This window comes from Petromyzon marinus, chromosome 30 (genome assembly GCF_048934315.1).
Source record: "Petromyzon marinus isolate PM22_M1 ecotype Great Lakes invasive population chromosome 30, UKy_Petmar_22M1.pri1.0, whole genome shotgun sequence".
In the NCBI taxonomy this organism is placed as follows: Eukaryota; Metazoa; Chordata; class Hyperoartia; order Petromyzontiformes; family Petromyzontidae; genus Petromyzon; species Petromyzon marinus.
In genome coordinates, this window is record NC_133696.1 from 5,882,423 (window position 1) to 5,903,205 (window position 20,783).

The window sequence follows — 20,783 nt, forward strand, 5'->3', positions numbered from 1 at the left end:
ACAGATCATTTCTTTGTCAGTGGGCAAACGTACAAAATGAGCAGGGGATCAAATACGTTTTTTCCCTCGCTGTACGTGTATGTGAGTGCGTGCATATGCGTGTGTGTATGTGTGCGTACATACACAACATACACACACTGCGTGAGTATATGTGTGCGTGTGTATATATGGTGTGTGGTGTATATATAATGTCATATCTGTGTACGTGCATGTATGCATACGTACACGTGTGCATGTGTGTGTGTGCTTTGGACTGTATCCGTTGTGTGTATGTGAAAGGCGACCGGGCAACATTGGTTGCTCGCGAACAGCACTTGTCCCAAGCGCGCCGCAGGCTACACGGGGACAAATCTTTGCCTTTGTGCGCGTGTCCGCCCGTGTTGGGACTGCCCCCCACCTCTCCCCACGCCTCCTAGGTCGACTCAGCCTGAAAACTAGTGTCTGATGCGGTGTGTGTGTGTGTGTGAAGTATCATAACCGGGGATACAAAGACGCTCTGGCGCGTGTGCCCGTTACCGCACCACCCATGTTTGCCCCAACAGTCGATTCACATAGAATGTATGGAGTACACATATAATAAATACTGCAGTATAAGATGCGCATGTACAACGCGCACGCCTCGCAAATGAATACGTTCCGTTGATAACTGCAGGCTCTGCGTGAGCACTCTGTTAGCGAGCACCTATTAAGGATAGAATGGCGCACAAGGGGGGGGGGGGGAGGGGTCGGTGGTGCAACACGCTCGGTCGCCTGCTTCTCGTTTGAGGCTGAGTAGACCTAGAGGAGAACTGGGAAACGACAGCGGGAATCGAACTCGGGTGGCCGGGTTCTGTGGCGCCAGTCCGCTGCACTACGACTACACCGACGTTCCCCAAAGACGAAAGACAAAGATCCCCCATGTAGCCCCCATGTAGCCTTGAACAGACCTTCAGGGCAAGCGCCGTTTGCGTGCAGCACAACCGATGCAGGCCGGAACGGCACGCGAGGGGGTGTGGGTGGCCAGCACCACTCCCGACCGCCTTTGTCTCCCCAGTTCCCATGATTACACAGCGCACCGGGTGCTAAATTTGTAGCTGAGTCGACCTACACACAAACAACAACCACGACGAAGGCATTCGCCAAATAAGCGACGTCAGCGACATCGCCAGGACTCGCGGAGCCAGGCGAGGCGACGCACGAGAATCCAACCAAGCGAGCGTCTTCCGACGCGCATCGGACGCGTCTCTTACCCCAGCCGAGCAAGTATGATCCCAGTGCAGAGCGATATGTGCAGCAGGCCGGGTCTCCTGTGCCGCCTTCTCATGGCGAGGCCGATCCTCGATTCCGCCGGCCAGACGCGGGGCTAGGAAGCTCTTTCTCCTCTGCGCTTCGACCTTTGGTGATGGTGGTTAGAGGCGGTGGTGGTTGGTGGTGGTGGTGGTTGGTGGTAGTAGTGGTGGCAATGCCCACCCGAGGATCGTGCCCTCAAAGGAGTGGGAGTCGCGTGGTGGTGGTGGCCGCGTGCGTGGAAAGGCGTTCCCAGGTGGACTGTGGCGAGTTGAAGGCGACTCGAACGCAGTCGCCCCTCTCCGCCTTCTCACTCTGTGCGCTTGGACGTGCGCGCGTCTCTCCGTTGTCTGTCCCGTCCCTTGCTCTTCGTGCCGCTGTCTCGCCCCGACGTCCGTCTGTCTCAATGTGCCTCTGCGACCGCCCCTGTGTTTGCGTGTCTCTCTGTCTGTCTCTGTCTCTGCCCCTTTGTGACTCTCTCCGTCTTACTGTGTCCTACTGGAGCCGCCCCCCTGTGCCTGTGTCTCTGACTGTCTCAATGTCTCTCTGTGTGACACGCGGTGCATCTCATCGCGTGTCTGCCTATGCGCGCGTGTGTGTGTCTCTCTCTCTATATATATTTTTTTCTCTGTGTATCTCTCTGTTTGCCTACCTCGGCCTTATCTCCCTCCGCCTCTATTTATCTCCCTACCGCTCTGCATTGTTTACATCTCCCCATTATCTCTGACACAAATCTCCGCGCCCTCTCCCCTATTCGCCTGACGCAACCGTTCGTTGCGCGCGATGCGTCCCATCCGCGCGCCTCGTCGGCCGACTCAATGCGCGCTCCTCATCTCCCGCAAAACTCCCCGCGTTCTCTCCGCCAGCCGACAGTATACATCGCCGCAGACAGCCGTGCGCATGTCGCATTACGCACGTGCGCCGTGTCGCATACCTTACCGACCTAACAAGTCGCGACTGCTGTTTGTTTTGTTGCACTTAAAAACAAAACAAAAAACCCTACTAGGGGGGGTTTGAATCGATTCCACAAACGCCAGCAATATAGGGGGGGGGGGGCGGTGGGGAGGGTTAATTGATGGATTGAGATCACCTATCTAGCTCAGCTTCCGCTCTACAACCACCACCAACCTAAACCAACCACCACGAACGCGCCCTGTGGTGAAGGCGGCCGCTATCGCCACTACAAAACTCTGCGACTGTGACTCGCGAAACCTCGTGGCCGGACGGGTTCACGCCCCGCGGCGACTGGGAGCGGGGGGCGAGGGGGGGTGTACGGAAGGTTTGGAGGTGGAGACTTGGTGGTGGTGGTTGGTGGTTGTGCTGGTGGTGGTTGGTGGTGGTGCTGGTGATGGTGCTGGTGGGTGGTCTTGATGGTGCTTGTGGTGCTGGTGGAGGACGAGGTAGTGGTTCGTGATGTGGTGGTGGTGGTAGTGGTGGTGATGATGGTATGTTCGTGATGGAGGAGGTGCTAATTGTGGTGGAGGAGAAGACGATGATGATGATGATTGTGGCGGCTGTGATTTTGATGGTGGAAGAGGAGGTGATTGTGGTGGTGATGGTGGTGATGGTGGTGGAGGTGATATTGATGATGATGGTGTGGTGGTGATTTAGGAACTGATCGTGGTGATGATGGTGTTGGAGGTTATTGTGCAGATGGTGGTGGTGTTGCAGGAGGAAGTGGTGATGATGGTGTTGGTGGTGGTAGTGGTGGTGGTGTTGGTGGTGGTGATGCAGGAGGAAGTGGTGATGGTGGTGTTGGTGATGGAGGTGGTACAGGAGGAAGTGGTGATGATGGTGTTGGTGGTGGAGGTGGTGGTGGTGGTGGTGGTGTTGCAGGAGGAAGTGGTGATGGTGGTGGAGGTGGTGCAGGAGGAAGTGCTGGTGATGGTGTTGGTGGTGTGGGGAGCGGCGACACAGCGGTTATCGCCTTGCGCCACGAACCATGCTTGCCGTGATATGTCAATACAGTGAGAGAGAAAAGTATTTGATCCCCTGCTGATTTTGTACGTTTGCTCACTGACGACGAAATGATCAGTCTATAATTTTAATGGTAGGTTTATTTGAACAGTGAGAGACAGAATAACAACAACAAAATCCAGAAAAACGCATGTCAAAAATGTTATAAATTGATTTGCATTTTAATGAGGGAAATAAGTATTTGACCCCTCTGCAAAACATGACTTAGTACTTGGTGGCAAAACCCTTGTTGGCAATCACAGAGATCAGACGTTTCTTGTAGTTGGCCACCAGGTTTTCACACATCTCAGGAGGGATTTTGTCCCACTCCTCTTTACAGATCATCTCCAAGTCATTAAGGTTTCGAGGCTGACGTTTGGCAACTCGAACCTTCAGCTCCCTCCACATATTTTCTATGGGATTAAGGTCTGGAGACTGGCTAGGCTACTTCAGGACCTTAATGTGCTTCTTCTTGAGCCACTCCTTTGTTGCCTTGGCCGTGTGTTTTGGGTCATTGTCATGCTGGAATACCCATCCACGACCCATTTTCAATGCCCTGGCTGAGGGAAGGAGGTTCTCACCCAAGATTTGACGGTACATGGCCCCGTCCATCGTCCCTTTGATGCGGTGAAGTTGTCCTGTCCCCTTAGCAGAAAAACACCCCCAAAGCATAATGTTTCCACCTCCATGTTTGACGGTGGGGATGGTGTTCTTGGGGTCATAGGCAGCATTCCTCCTCCTCCAAACACAGCGAGTTGAGTTGATGCCAAAGAGCTCCATTTTGGTCTCATCTGACCACATCACTTTCACCCAGTTGTCCTCTGAATCTTTCAGATGTTCATTGGCAAACTTCAGACGGGCATGTATATGTGCTTTCTTGGAGGCGGTAGGGGGAAGCGAGTTTGGGTCACGATGTAAATCGGGGTGCTAACACAACACAATACAACACAATACAACACAATACAATACAACACAATACAACACAATACAACACAATATAATACAACACAACACAATACAACACAGCACAATACAATAAAACACAATACAACACAATACAATACAACACAATACAACACAATACAACACAATACAACACAATACAATACAACACAATACAACACAATACAATACAACACAATACAGCACAATACAACACAATGCAACACAATACAACACAATACAACACAATATAATACAACACAATACAACACAATACAACACAATACAACACAATACAGCACAATACAACACAATACAACACAATACAATACAACACAATACAACACAATACAATACAACACAATACAACACAATACAATACAACACAATACAATACAACACAATACAATACAATACAACACAATACAACACAATATAATACAGCACAATACAACACAATACAACACAATATAATACAACACAATACAACACAATACAATACAACACAATACAACACAATACAACACAATACAACACAACACAATACAACACAATATGATACAACACAATACAACACAATACAACACAATACAATACAACACAATACAACACAATACAATACAACACAATAAACACAATACAACACAATATTTTATTGGTACTTTGACTCTACGGCGCCCTCTACTGCGAATACCAAATAGCACTGCCAACCCCTAATAGTATTGGGATATGAGCAACCCCTAATAGTATTGGGATATGAGCAACCCCTAATAGTATTGGGATATGAGCAACCCCTAATAGTATTGGGATATGAGCAACCCCTAATAGTATTGGGATATGAGCAACCCCTAATAGTATTGGGATATGAGCAACCCCTAATAGTATTGGGATATGAGCAACCCCTAATAGTATTGGGATATGAGCAATCCCTAATAGTATTGGGATATGAGCAACCCCTAATAGTATTGGGATATGAGCAACCCCTAATAGTATTGGGATATGAGCAACCCCTAATAGTATTGGGATATGAGCAACCCCTAAGAGTATTGGGCTATGAGCAACCCCTAATAGTATTGGGGTATGAGCAAGCCCTAATAGTATTGGGCTACGAGCAACCCCTAATAGTATTGGGATATTAGCAATCCCTAATAGTATTGGGCTACGAGCAACCCCTGATAGTATTGGGATGAGCAATCCCTAAGAGTATTGGGATATGAGCAAACCCTAATTGTATTGGGATATGAGCAAACCCTAATTGTATTGGGCAATGAGCAATCCCTAATACCAATGGGATTTGGTCGAACATAGCACATGTGGTAGAAGGGTATCACGGAAACCGTGTCTCCATCTCTGATCTGTGCTGTTAAGAAGGGCCATTACCCGAAACGTCGCCTACTGAGTACTTTTTTTCCTTTCAAGGCCACAGTGTTATTGAAGAATGCGTTGAGTTTTTTGCGCGATTTAGCACCATCAAATAATTATTTTCACGAATAAAGGGTAGCCACTTACTTGCTCTACTGACTCCTATGGACACCGTGTCGCCATCTCTGCATGATCCGCTAACCGCTGCCTCTGTAGCAGCTTTACCAGCTCCGATTGTTACGGCTCACAAAGCACGCGTAGAATCCCGCGAACAAGAATGTTGTTTTTATTCTCGATGTCTGGCGAATCATGTGAACATTCATTGCTCATGAGACGCTCGAGGTAAAGAACTGAATACAAGTACAGACGAGACAGAGAAACAATACGAACGAGATGGTAAAAAAAAACAAGACAAAAATAATCAATTATTGATTCTGATCGCTGCACGCTGAGCGGTGGAAATTCCATGTTCCTATGTGCTTGGTGGTCGTTTTTTTTTCCTCCCAAAAGACAACCACGATGGGTCTCTATGTGTCTCTATGGGTGTCTATGTGTCTCTATGGGTCTCTATGTACCTCTATGGATCTCTATAGGTCTCTACGTATCTATATGGGTTTACTTTGTGATTCTTAGCTTGGGTTGCAAGACCGCACTACTCTGGCTTGTCTTTAATGTATCTCTATGGGTCTCTATGAGTCTATAGGTCTCAATATATCTCTATGGGTCTCTATGAGTCTATATGTCTCAATGTATATCTATGGGTCTCTATGAGTCTATAGGTCTCAATGTATCTCTATGGGTCTCTATGAGTCTATAGGTCTCAATATATCTCTATGGGTCTCTATGAGTCTATATGTCTCAATTTATCTCTATGGGTCTCTATAAGTCTCTAGGTCTCAATGTATATCTATGGTTCTCTATGAGTCTATAGGTCTCAATGTATCTCTATGGGTCTCTATGAGTCTATAGGTCTCAATGTCTCTCTATGGGTCTCTATGAGTCTCTAGGTCTCAATGTATCTCTATGGGTCTCTATAAGTCTATAGGTCTCAATGTATCTCTATGGGTCTCTATGAGTCTCTAGGTCTCAATGTATCTCTTTGGGTCTCTATGAGTCTCTAGGTCTCAATGTATATCTATGGTTCTCTATGAGTCTATAGGTCTCAATGTATCTCTATGGGTCTCTATGAGTCTATAGGTCTCAATGTCTCTCTATGGGTCTCTATGAGTCTCTAGGTCTCAATGTATCTCTATGGGTCTCTATAAGTCTATAGGTCTCAATGTATCTCTATGGGTCTCTATGAGTCTCTAGGTCTCAATGTATCTCTTTGGGTCTCTATGAGTCTCTAGGTCTCAATGTATATCTATGGGTCTCTATGAGTCTATAGGTCTCAATGTATCTCTATGGGTCTCTATGAGTCTATAGGTCTCAATGTATCTCTATGGGTCTCTATGAGTCTCTAGGTCTCAATGTATCTCTATGGGTCTCTATGAGTCTCTAGGTCTCAATGTATCTCTATGTATCTTTATGGGTATCTCTATCTATATGGCTTTATTATATGATTCTTAGATTGAGTTGCAAGACCGCAATCATATGGCTTTTATTGAATGTATCCCTATGGGTCTCTATGGGTCTATAGGTCTCAATGTATCTCTATAGGTCTCTATGGGTCTATATGTCTCAATGTATCTCTGTGGTTATCTATGGTATCTCTATGGGTTTACTATATGATCCTTAGCTTGGTCTGCAAGGCCACAATCCCACTCATGTGGCTTAATTTTCCCCTTACTCACGAAGGCCACGTGCGCGAGTGACGTTCTGATGACTCACGTCTGCGTGTGCGCCTCCTCTCCTTCCTGGGAGTCTCTCGACTCTCACCCTCTTCGTACCGAAGGAGGAGGAGGTTTTGTTCGCGCGTGGCCTCGTACGCCCTCTCGCGGAGAAGGCCCTCGTGACCTGCAATTAGCGTAAATGAATTATTTGGTGACACCTTGCGGTGGTGCAAAAAGCACACAAAAACCCAAAACAACACTTTTTTTTACGTGCTACGTTTTTTTTATTTTTAGCACCCGGACATTTGTGATTCTCGCAAATCACAGCGTTTATCCCTACAGCCCATTGAAGGCTGTGGTGCATTAAAAGGCTTGAGTTGTTGACGAATGTTTTAGTTTTTCAGTTTCATTTATTTGGCATAGCCCTGTGAGCCATTCGGCTCTTGAATCCGGTGCAACCGCAACAAACAAAAAAAATAAAACATGAACAAGAAAACATCTTAAAGTGACTTTGTGCATGTGCAAACAGAAAATCCAGGAAAAAACAGCAAAATATTCCAGAAAAAAGCACCGTACACCAACGCTGTGTGCAAAAATCCCAGTGGGATGCAAGTCAAACAACAACAACCACAAGACAACTAAGATTAAGGTCATCAGTCTAAGTCCGTACTGCAACAAACATACATGGCCAAACCAATGTGCTTATGGAGGGGTTTTGTTGTTGTTGTTGTAAATACATTTTCGGGAGGTGATTGGGTGACTCCGACATCAGACTGCTAATCTTGGCACCGCTCAGGACCTGAGTTCGACTCCAGGTTTCAGATTCTTACAAAGCAAACCGTGGGGTCCTCAAGGGTAGGTTGAGAGTTGATGGGTCTCAGTCCGGTCACCAATGACTGCGCCACAAAGCAAAGCCATGGCGGCGAATTTGGTGTCCGCACATAACTGTTGGCCACGTTATGAGCTCTGATAATAATTAAACCAATCAATCAAACGGTATTAATTAATATCGCGCCCTTCACAATAACATCGTCATAGACCGCTGCAGAATGGACACCCTGCACGCTGCACCATGAACACCCCACACACTGCACCATGAACACCCTACACACTGCACCATGAACACCCTACACACTGCACCATGAACACCCTACACGCTGCACAAATGAACACCCTACACACTGCACCATGAACACCCTACACACTGCACCATGAACACCCTACACACTGCACCATGAACACCCTACACGCTGCACCATGAACACCCCACACACTGCACTATGAACACCCTACACACTGCACCATGAACACCCTACACACTGCACAATGAACACCCTGCACGCTGCAAAATGAACACCCTACACGCTGCACAATGAACACCCTACACACTGCACAATGAACACCCTACACGCTGCACAAATGAACACCCTGCACGCTGCACAATGAACACCCTACACACTGCACAATGAACACACTACACGCTGCACCATGAACACCCTACATGCTGCACCATGAACACCCTACATGCTGCACCATGAACACCCTACATGCTGCACCATGAACACCCTACACACTGCACAATGAACACACTACACGCTGCACAATGAACACCCTACATGCTGCACAATGAACACCCTGCACGCTGCACAATGAACACACTACACACTGCACCATGAACACCCTACATGCTGCACCATGAACACCCTACATGCTGCACAATGAACACCCTACATGCTGCACCAATGAACACCCTTCATGCTGCACCATGAACACCTTGCACGCTGCACAATGAACACCCTACACACTGCACAATGAACACACTACACGCTGCACCATGAACACCCTACATGCTGCACCATGAACACCCTACACGCTGCACAATGAACACCCTACATGCTGCACAATGAACACCCTACACACTGCACCATGAACACCCTACATGCTGCACAATGAACACCCTACATGCTGCACCAATGAACACCCTTCATGCTGCACCATGAACACCTTGCACGCTGCACAATGAACACCCTACACACTGCACAATGAACACACTACACGCTGCACCATGAACACCCTACATGCTGCACCATGAACACCCTACACGCTGCACAATGAACACCCTACATGCTGCACAATGAACACCCTACACACTGCACCATGAACACCCTACACGCTGCACAATGAACACCATGCACGCTGCACAATGAACACCCTACACGCTGCACAATGAACACCCTACATGCTGCACCATGAACACCCTACACACTGCACCATGAACACCCTACACACTGCACCATGAACACCCTACACGCTGCACAATGAACACCATGCACGCTGCACCATGAACACCCTACACGCTGCACAATGAACACCCTACACGCTGCATAATTAACACCATGCACGCTGCACCATGAACACTCTGCCTACACGGGGGATCTTTCTCTTTGTTCAGTAAACATCAAAGACGGGCGTGTTCCTCGCCTTATTTCGTGCCGCCCGTGCATAGGCAACGTTAGACGCGCGTCTTCGTGTCAAAATGTGGCCCAGTCGCAAATGTTTGGGTTTGTACTCAAACCGTGAAATATCACATTCTCAATCACTGTTATTACTTACTGATTATATATACAACTTTATGAATAATACATAATATACTTAGCTGTACTACCCGGCTTAGCCCGGGACTTAAATCCACCACGCGCGGCCGCCTTTGTCTCCCCAGTGGCGATGTTCACACACCACAGCAGTTACTGGTTTGAGGCTGAGTCGACCTAGGCGAGGCCCAGGAGCGGTTGAAATAATCGTCACCGGTGGAGGCCGTGAGCGGGAATCGAACTCGGGTGACCGGGTCGCCGGGTTCGTAGCGCGGCGCGCTAACCGCTACACTACACTGCGTTACGCTTCCACATGCGCGGGTCACGTGACAGATTTGACGTTACAGCTCACTTGCCGTGCAAAATATAAATGCTTTATTGAGCTCCTACCCCCCCCCCCCAAAAAGTGTATTTTTATGTTTGCATGGTGTACAGTCTGGAAAGTACCCACATGGCAAATTTCAAATTTGTTGCATGTCGGGAAGTACGCTAAACATTTTGAACAGACACACACATAATCACAACTTTGCCTTTTATATATTACATAATATATATCTAAAAAACCGGTATGCTACAGGCAAAAAGGTCCCATGTTGTAGCCGCTCAACCGGGAGCTATCAATGCTCCGACACGTGTGGCGTTAAATTTTGATGTAAAGCTTTCGTGACTGCAGGGATTCATATTCTTGGTTCTTTCGGTAAAGTCACCACGTAGACGGGAAACAATAAACTAAAAAATAACCGACACTTTTTTCAAATTTTCTTGTTGTGGTTTTCACACCTGATGATGATTGCTTGTGTTGCAGTCGAAACGTCGTGAGAATTTTATTGTTTTATATTTGTATTATTTTATTGTTTCCCTTCTACGTGACTTTACCGAAAGAACTAAGAATATGAATCCCTGCAGTCACGAAAGCTTTAAATCAAAATGTAAGTCTCTAATAATTATTATCAGTGCCATGTTGTTATCTGCATGTCCACCACAAGTTCGTGCGGCTAATGCAGACTCGATTCCTTGCGAAAGGTATCTATTTGGTGTTTGAATAGCTTAACAACGTGTTTTATTGCCATAAAGAGTACAAAAAACCCTATCCTTATGAAGCGGTGTATATTATCATTCACGACAGCGGTCGTTAACGTCACAAATCTGTAGGGGGCGCCAATAATTTGCAGATGGAGACACGAAAAGCGTCGCGGGCAGAAACAGAGAGAGACGCGGGCCCATTAAACGTCTCAACGTTGGGTCGACGTTCGCATGCGGTTGGAACTGTTGGCCCAACGTTAGCCCAACGTTCCATGTTTACATGACAACATCGCCATCGCTGTCAACCCATACGTCGCTCCCCTTGTCCAGGGAAATTGAGTTTCGAGGTCCATTCGGGCAACAACAAAAACGATTGTTTGTGTCTGTGTGTTTGTGTGTGCGTCTTCCTTGTGATGGGACTTTGTAGGATGAACGTTGACATGTATTTAGGACGTGACACGGGGCGACCGATAAGGTCTCCATTGGTCTGTAATAGGGTAGGCATTGATAAGAGGTTCACAGGTATGATATAGACAGAGACCGATAGAGATAGAGACCCATAGAGATACATAGAGACCCATAGAGATACATGGAGACCCATATAGATACATAGAGACCCATAGAGATACATAGATATAGAAAACCTGTCAACCCATACGGTTTAACCCGTATTCCTGTACAAAGAAATTGAGTTTTCAGGTCCATACGGCCAACAGTCGTTTCAATGCAGGCAACACCAATTTTGTGTTGTCTATGTGTTTGTGTTTCTCCCTTGTGATAGGTCTTTGTAGGATGGACGTTGAGATTTATAAGGGGCACGGGGTGACCAATAAGGATCTGAATGGGTCTGTTATAATCTTGGCGCTGATGAGGAGTCGACGGGTATGGTTTATATTAGTCACAATTGTACTCGATACAACAAAAGTGTGTGTAGATTCATTGGGGAGCGGTAGTGTAGCGGCTAGCACGCGGCGCTACGAACCCGGCGACCAGAGTTCAATTCCCCCTCACGGTCACCAACCGGTCCTGGTCCTCCCCTAGGACGGCTCAGCCTCAAATAAGTACCATACCTGGCGCAATGTGTGAACACCGCCCCGAAGGAGACGAAGGCGGCCGAGCGTGGTGCTCGCCACACACCCCCTTCGTCTGTCGCGTTCCGGCCTACATAGGTGCTCGCAAACAGCACTTGCCCCAGCCGTCTGGTACAAGCTATACGGGGGACCTTTGTCTTTGTATATTCACCGTCACGTCGCGAGAAGAGCCATTCCATAATTCAGAATCAGAATCTTTATTTATGCTGGAGGAATCCGATGAGCTACGAAGCTCTTTTCAGTAGGATTAATTACGTTGCAACATCGCGGTGCTTAACGCAATGCCGCCTTCAATTCTATACAGAAACAGGCGGAATTAATGACGTGGTGCGTAATTGTAATTCAATTAGTGCACCTGATTATAATTATTTTCACGACGCTTGCTCACACAGGAGAAAGTCTCGCTGAGACCGAAGACATTTCCAGGAGAGTTCCTGCCGGGTTTTCGCAACTGTCTATGCGTTTCCCAATTAAGAAATGTATTTTTTCTTCAAATTTGACAACATTTTCACCGCGACGCCGACACACAATGGCCTATACTTCTCCTCGGAATAGATTCGCGGGATCTTGAAGGTCCGACGTGAAGCGTTGTCTTACGGTCGATTCACCCGCAGTGTTTACCAGGGCGGCCTGCCGCATTCGAACCCCATTCACAACAATAATAATAAAACTCGGTTAACGCGCCACCCTTGGGCAATGCCAACCGTCATATCACCGTATCAAAATTATTGATTATATGTTGACTTAAAGCTTTCGTGACTGCAGGAATTCATATTCTTTGGGTCTTTCGGTAAAGTCACGAAGATAGGTTCAAAGAAAAAAACTTTTTTAAAACGTCGTCGTTTTTTTGTTATTTTTGTTATTTTCTTTGAACCTATCTACGTGACTTTACCGAAAGCCCAAAAGAATATTATTGATTATAGATATTTTTTTGCTCAATCCAGCAACAGTTGAGGACCTCCCGATGTGGTGGGAGGGAATTGCTTGACCATACTTCACCACGTTGGCAAGTGCTGTTTGGTTGAAGGCGAAGTGCAAGCAAGGCCGGTACTGATGTCACTCGCCACTGATGTGAGCCGGGGTCGGTTAATCGAAGTAGGGTTAGCCGGGTTCACAGTACAGTGCGCCAACCACTGCACCACCGCTCCACAACCCTTGCTTGTACAGCACTGTACTGTTTATGTGTGTACAGTATGCGAAAGTGAAACTCAACTGTTTGAGTGTTCATTGAATTTTGATTTAAATCTTTCGTGACTGCAGTAATTCATATTCTTAGCTCTTTCGGTAAAGTCACGTTGAAGGGAAACAATAAAATAATAAAATATATAAAACAATAAAAATTCTCACGACGTTTCGACCATAACACGACCGTTTGTGTTATGGTCGGAACGTCGTGAGAATTTTTTATGTTTTATATATATTTTATTATTTTATTGTTTCCCTTCAACGTGACTTTACCGAAAGAGCAAAGAATATGTTCATTGAATTGTTTATTCAGTGTGTGTAGAGAGATTAGTGAATGCTTCCTTGGAACTATTGTCAAATGCGCACTTGCAGAGCAATATTGAATGAAGGATAAATGTTGTTTTATACACACGTGACATACTGATTCATTCTGTCTGTATATACATGATAATTTACAGCTATCGGCCAATTGCAAACCCTGCTCCATGCCGTCATGTTGGTTCTCTAACCATACTTGACCACTCTGATCACTTCCGGTTTTTGACAAAATGGGTTAGGGGTGTATGTATGTATGTTGAACTTCTTTCGCACCGTACATAGCCAACCGTGCTTAATCGGAGGTGCGGGGGGGGGGGAAAGGACAACAAACTAAAACACAAAGAGCAGTTCTGAAAAAAATGAGTTTCCAACCTGGGCGATTTGAAAGTCCACAGCTCCCAGTGGCTTCTTAACATCGGCAGGAAGAGCGTTCCAGACGGCCGCAGAGGCGCATCTGAAATCGCTGCACGGTGCGGTCACCACCGCCGTCGTTGTTCGGTGGTCAGCAGCCTGAAGCCGCCGCTGCTGCGCCGAGGATGACGACCGAAGGTCGCGTGATGATGGGTTTATGTTGAACTTCTTTCGCACCGTACGTAGCCAACCGTGGTTAATCGGAGGTGTCGGGGAAGGGAGTGGAAGGAGACCAAAAGTCGCTGCCGCGAGGATGACTGGGGTTGGGCAGGAACCCGGGACCGGTTCAGATATCACTCGCCACTGATGTTAGCCGTGAACGGGAATCGAATTCACGTGAGCCAGGTTGAGAGTTCAGCGCGCTCACCACTGCGCCACCACTCCACGCACCCAAACACATGCAGTATATAATTATTATTAATTTGGGGGGTGTACAAAATACATTTCTGTTTATACGCAGGTGTGTGTGTGTGTATACATCTAAGTGTACTCGCTCACAGCACTTGTCCCAAAAGTCTGTTAGGATCAGTGCTGTTATAGGAGATCTTTGTCGTTACATGTACACGTTGAATATTTCTGTGCATATATGATGTGTGTATGTCTTTGTAAACATAATGATGCTGCGTGTATCCTTGTGTATATAAATTGTATATATGTATGACGAGTTGTGTATGTACATATATAGAATACTGTACTATATACATATCTGCACAATTAAAATGTACGTGTCAATATAATGATTTAGTGCATATATGTGTGTGTATAATAGGTGTGTGTATGAGCCTAGTTGTGTATATATTGTATATTTGTGTACAGCATAGCGGTAGAGATTAGGTGTATATACATTATCGGTGTGTGTGTGTGCATATAGTTGGTTATACGTGCACAGCATATCCGTGTATGTAGAATGGCTGTATATATTTATTTGTGTTTATATATTCGTTGTTTGTGAATGTGCTTGTGTCGTCCCGGCCTACATAACAGCACTTGCCCCAACAGTCTGTTGAAGGCTATGGGGAGGATCTTTGTCTTTGTTGTGTATCTTAGTGGGGAGCGGTAGTGTAGCGGTCAGCGCGCTGCGCGCCGAGCTCGGCGGCCCGAGTTCGATTCCTGCTCACCGGCCACCGACACCAGCGACGATTATCTCTGAACCGGTCCTGGGCCTCCCCCCTAGGTCGACTCGGCCTCAAATGAGTACCTGGTGCGGAAAGAATTGCCACTAGGGAGACAAAGGCGGCCGAGCGTAGTTTTAGCCACCCACCGAATCGTGTGCCGTTTCGGCCTTCATAGGCGCTCGCAAACAGTCTGGCAAGGCTATACGGGCGATCTTTGTCTTTGTTTTGTGTATATTAGTTTGTATGTAAGTATATAAATAATTGTACATATATGTGTATACATAGATCAGTTGTATATATGTATGCATATAGAATAATGAAGCTGTGTGTGTAGTTGTATGTGTACATAGAATACCCATGTCTATATGTAATATATAATGTGTTTGTGTGCGCGCATATATGTACGTGTATATATTGATTGGAGAGCGGTGGCGCAGTGGTTAGCGCGCAACGAACCCGGCCCACCCCAGTTCGGTTCCCGCTCACGGCCAACTCCGGTGACGTCTAGGTGGACTTAGCCTTAAATGAGTACCAAGTGCGGGGCGTAAAACTTTTTTTTTTAAACATCGAGCACTGGGGGAGACAAAGGCGTCCGGGCGTGGTGCTGGCCATCCACCCCCGCACGTGTGTCGATCCGGCCTTCATCCGTGCTGCTCGCTATTTTCCCTTTCCCCAACAGTCTGTTAAAGGCTATTAGAGGCATCTTTGTATTTTCTTTGCAAGCCTACACTGAAAAACACAATAATGTATAATGTAACAATAATTAAGCACATTTAGCACACATCTGACTCTCCACGTGTATAATTTCGGCCGCACTGGTGCAGTACAAGCACACTCTGTAACGGTTTCAACACGCAGTGGCTAATTTTACTAAATTGTATTTCTACCGTGCTTGTTCCGTGCTTGTGTATGGGCTCATTCTCTCCTCCGGCCGCTATGGGCAGGAATTCCACACAACTCCCCCTCTGCCCCACCCCCTCTATCTCTATTTAAGGTCTCACCACAGAGACGTTGTCTTTCTGTGTGCCTATGTGTGTTTCTCTCTGTTTGTCTCTGTCTGAGTCTCTCTCTGCTTGTGTGTCTGTCTGTGTGTCTATGTGTGTGTTTCTCTCTGTTTGTCTCTGTGTGAGTCTCTCTCTGCTTGTGTGTCTGCCTGTGTGCCTATGTGTGTGTCTCTCTCTGTTTGTCTCTGTCTGAGTCTCTCTCTGCTTGTGTGTCTGTCTGTGTGTCTATGTGTGTGTTTCTCTCTGTTTGTCTCTGTGTGAGTCTCTCTCTGCTTGTGTGTCTGCCTGTGTGCCTATGTGTGTGTCTCTCTCTGTTTGTCTCTGTCTGAGTCTCTCTCTGCTTGTGTGTCTGTCTGTGTGTCTATGTGTGTGTCTCTCTGTTTGTCTCTGTCTGAGTCTCTCTCTGCTTGTGTGTCTATCTGTGTGTCTGTGTGTGTCTCTCTCTGTTTGTCTCTGTGTGAGTCTCTCTCTGCTTGTGTGTCTGTCTGTGTGTCTATGTGTGTCTCTCTCTCTTTGTCTCTGTCTGAGTCTCTCTCTGCTTGTGTGTCTTTCTGTGTGTCTATGTGTGTGTCTCTCTCTGTTTGTCTCTGTCTGAGTCTCTCTCTGCTTGTGTGTCTGTCTGTGTGCCTATGTGTGTGTCTCTCTCTGTTTGTCTCTGTCTGAGTCTCTCTCTGCTTGTGTGTCTGTCTGTGTGTCTATGTGTGTGTTTCTCTCTGTTTGTCTCTGTCTGAGTCTCTCTCTGCTTGTGTGTCTTTCTGTGTGCCTATGTGTGTGTTTCTCTCTGTTTGTCTCTGTGTGAGTCTCTCTCTGCTTGTGTGTCTGTCTGTGTGTCTATGTGTGTGTCTCTCTCTGTTGTCTCTGTGTGAGTCTCTCTCTCTGCTTGTGTGTCTGTCTGTGTGTCTATGTGTGTGTCTCTCTGTTTGTCTCTGTCTGAGTCTCTCTCTGCTTGTGTGTCTTTCTGTGTGTCTATGTGTGTGTCTCTCTCTGTTTGTCTCTGTGTGAGTCTCTCTCTGCTTGTGTGTCTGTCTGTGTGTCTATGTGTGTGTCTCTCTCTGTTTGTCTCTGTGTGAGTCTCTCTCTGCTTGTGTGTCTTTCTGTGTGTCTATGTGTGTGTCTCTCTCTGTTTGTCTCTGTCTGAGTCTCTCTCTGCTTGTGTGTCTTTCTGTGTGCCTATGTGTGTGTTTCTCTCTGTTTGTCTCTGTCTGAGTCTCTCTCTGCTTGTGTGTCTGTCTGTGTGTCTATGTGTGTGTTTCTCTCTGTTTGTCTCTGTGTGAGTCTCTCTCTGCTTGTGTGTCTGCCTGTGTGCCTATGTGTGTGTCTCTCTCTGTTTGTCTCTGTCTGAGTCTCTCTCTGCTTGTGTGTCTGTCTGTGTGTCTATGTGTGTGTTTCTCTCTGTTTGTCTCTGTGTGAGTCTCTCTCTGCTTGTGTGTCTGCCTGTGTGCCTATGTGTGTGTCTCTCTCTGTTTGTCTCTGTCTGAGTCTCTCTCTGCTTGTGTGTCTGTCTGTGTGTCTATGTGTGTGTCTCTCTGTTTGTCTCTGTCTGAGTCTCTCTCTGCTTGTGTGTCTATCTGTGTGTCTGTGTGTGTCTCTCTCTGTTTGTCTCTGTGTGAGTCTCTCTCTGCTTGTGTGTCTGTCTGTGTGTCTATGTGTGTCTCTCTCTGTTTGTCTCTGTCTGAGTCTCTCTCTGCTTGTGTGTCTTTCTGTGTGCCTATTTGTGTGTCTCTCTCTGTTTGTCTCTGTCTGAGTCTCTCTCTGCTTGTGTGTCTGTCTGTGTGTCTATGTGTGTGTTTCTCTCTGTTTGTCTCTGTCTGAGTCTCTCTCTGCTTGTGTGTCTTTCTGTGTGCCTATGTGTGTGTTTCTCTCTGTTTGTCTCTGTGTGAGTCTCTCTCTGCTTGTGTGTCTGTCTGTGTGTCTATGTGTGTGTCTCTCTCTGTTGTCTCTGTGTGAGTCTCTCTCTCTGCTTGTGTGTCTGTCTGTGTGTCTATGTGTGTGTTTCTTTCTGTTTGTCTCTGTCTGAGTCTCTCTCTGCTTGTGTGTCTTTCTGTGTGCCTATGTGTGTGTTTTTCTCTGTTTGTCTCTGTGTGAGTCTCTCTCTGCTTGTGTGTCTGTCTGTGTGTCTATGTGTGTGTTTCTCTCTGTTTGTCTCTGTGTGAGTCTCTCTCTGCTTGTGTGTCTTTCTGTGTGTCTATGTGTGTGTCTCTCTCTGTTTGTCTCTGTGTGAGTCTCTCTCTGCTTGTGTGTCTGTCTGTGTGCCTATGTGTGTGTCTCTCTCTGTCTCTGTGTGAGTCTCTCTCTGCTTGTGTGTCTGTCTGTGTGCCTATGTGTCTGTGTTTTGTCTCTCTCTCTCAAATTTAGCAATCTCTGGAAGAACGTTAATCAACCAGGTGGGGTGTTGACTGTTGTGTTGGCCGACTCTCTGTGTTGTATTGCATTATATTTCCACGTTTACTGTGTTTGTTTTCTCACTCATTTGTACCTGATGATGGTTTCTTGTGTTGCAATCGAAACGTCGTATTCTATTTTTTATTACATTTCTTTCCACGTGACTCTACCCAAATAACCAAAGAATAATTCCTGCAGTCGCGAAAGCTTCGAATCGAGTTTGAACACACACAGAAACCAGAGAGATAGCGTGAATACGAGTTGCTTGTTGTTTGTGCATCACTGCTAGATAGCAATTGAGACATCAAAGTAAAAATGACGTAATGATGAAGCAGTGATGCACAAATAAAACCTCCCGTCACAGGGAACAAAAGGCATCAACCAAACCCTCGTTGTTGCGCGGCTTGAAACGTAACGATAGTACACTACAGTATATTACGTATTGACTGCGATATTTACCCAATAATGTCAGTGTGTAACCCCCGTGACGTCACTCCACATACACCAGTCCCCCCTCATTAATAATCATGAACAGGTTACGTCCTCCACATGGACCCGCCCCTCATTAATAATCATGAACAGGTGATGTCCTCCAAATGGACACCCCCCCCTCCATTACGTCACTCCGCATGGAGTGACTCTGTAACGCAATTGAGACATCAAAGTAAAAATGACGTAATGATGAGCAAGGGATTATAATCTTAACATGAAATAGGTCTGTGTCACCGCGCCTTTACAAATTGCACAAGCATTTGATGCAATGAATATCACGTCGCGGTCTGCTTTTCGCTTGCAAGTTACAGATTTACTGCAACACACCCATCCACGGTGGCTAGGAGATGTTAACTACCTCGCCTGGTATACAGGAGGTCGGGGGTTCGATCCATACCCTGATGCCTGCTGTCTATTTTGAGTTTGCGTGTCTCTCTCTCATTATCATTATCACGGTGGCTAGGAGATGTTAACTACCTCGCCTGGTATACAGGAGGTCGGGGGTTCGATCCAGACCCTGATGCCTGCTGCTGTATATTTGAAGATTGCGTGTCTCTCTCTCCCCATGGTTGCGTAGATTTTTTTCTCCGGGTCCTCCGGTTTTTCCTTCCACATTTATAAACATGCGTTTAGAGTATTTAGATCATTTCGCTGCTGTGATTGTCCAAATGATAAGCCACTTTGTTGAGCTATCATTTGTGGCCAGGTCACTTTTGAAAATACGTTAATTCCTCAGTGGGCTTTGTCTGGGAGGATGGGTATATGGTTTGGTGTTGTATTTGTCTGTGCTTGGGTGATGTGTTTACCTTCTATGTACTCGTGTTTTTGTACTGTTTATTGTTACCCGCCCCGTCTGGACATCTGTGAAAAAGAGCTTTACAGCTCATCGGATTCCTCCAGCATCAATGCACTTTCCGATTATGATTACTACTTTGAATACTGCCCATGCGCACGATTGATGTCTCTTCCTCGCACAAAATTGCAAGCGCCACGGGCACTTTGACAACCGCGCACGCGATGCCGTTTAACCCGTCGAGTCTGAGCGATGATATCGCGATATCTCGCCCAAAATCTCTGCTGGATAATTCCCCACACGCGCAACGCATGGACTCGGGGGCAGTGCGTTAATCGGCGCGCCGCTAGCCGGTGTCGAACCGCAACTGCTAGGGAAACACGGCGAATTAAGTAATCTTGTCTTCCCTACAATGTTCATTAACTTTTAGCTGCAGCATCCCCCGGGATTTATTTTGTGGTTCTCCTCCTCCTCCTCCTCCTCCAAAACGAAGTCTTTTCCTATGAATAGCTCACACGTAGTGGTGGCGGTGGTAATCCTAGTTCCAGCAGTGGATAGCCCATGGCTGGATGATGATAGGCCCATTTGTGTCGGTGTGCCGTGATATATTTCTAAGAATGTTATTGTCGCAGTCAAGGCTGTAGCCATGGAGTCAACATTGGGGGGGACCAGATCTTACAGGGGGTCTGGGGGTCTCCCCCCAGAAAAAAAGTCTAAATTTGAAAAATAATTTCCTGCCTAAAATATTTTAAAATTCACTAACACATTGGATGGACTTTTTATTTATTTTGTACAATAATGTCTAATAGTGTATTGTATTACATTGCTCTGTTTTTTTTCTTTTTTACTATTTCTTGTTTCATTGTATGTAATGGCAGAGATTAGGGATTAATAAGTACAACCATAACCACAAACATATAAACATAAATCTATTTTATAGCAATATATTAGGGGGGGGGGGGCATTTTGAGCATATTTGAATATATATAATTACGGCCTTGGTCGCAGTGTAACCCGAACGAGAAATTAAGTGTGATCAGCTTCGTCCCACCTTTAGCTCATTTATCATTCGTATTGCAT

The 20,783-nt window shown here is 46.4% G+C and overlaps 1 long non-coding RNA gene across 1 annotated transcript in view; it reads right to left on the bottom strand.

Annotated features, from left to right (window-relative positions):
• Window positions 1-5,796: 5,796 nt before the first annotated feature.
• LOC142929374 (uncharacterized) overlaps window positions 5,797-20,783 on the bottom strand; it is a 73,355-nt gene continuing 58,368 nt past the window's right edge. The window contains exon 2 of the long non-coding RNA XR_012945668.1: window positions 5,797-7,482. This is a non-coding gene — a long non-coding RNA (uncharacterized LOC142929374). The remainder of the gene's footprint in view (window positions 7,483-20,783) is intronic.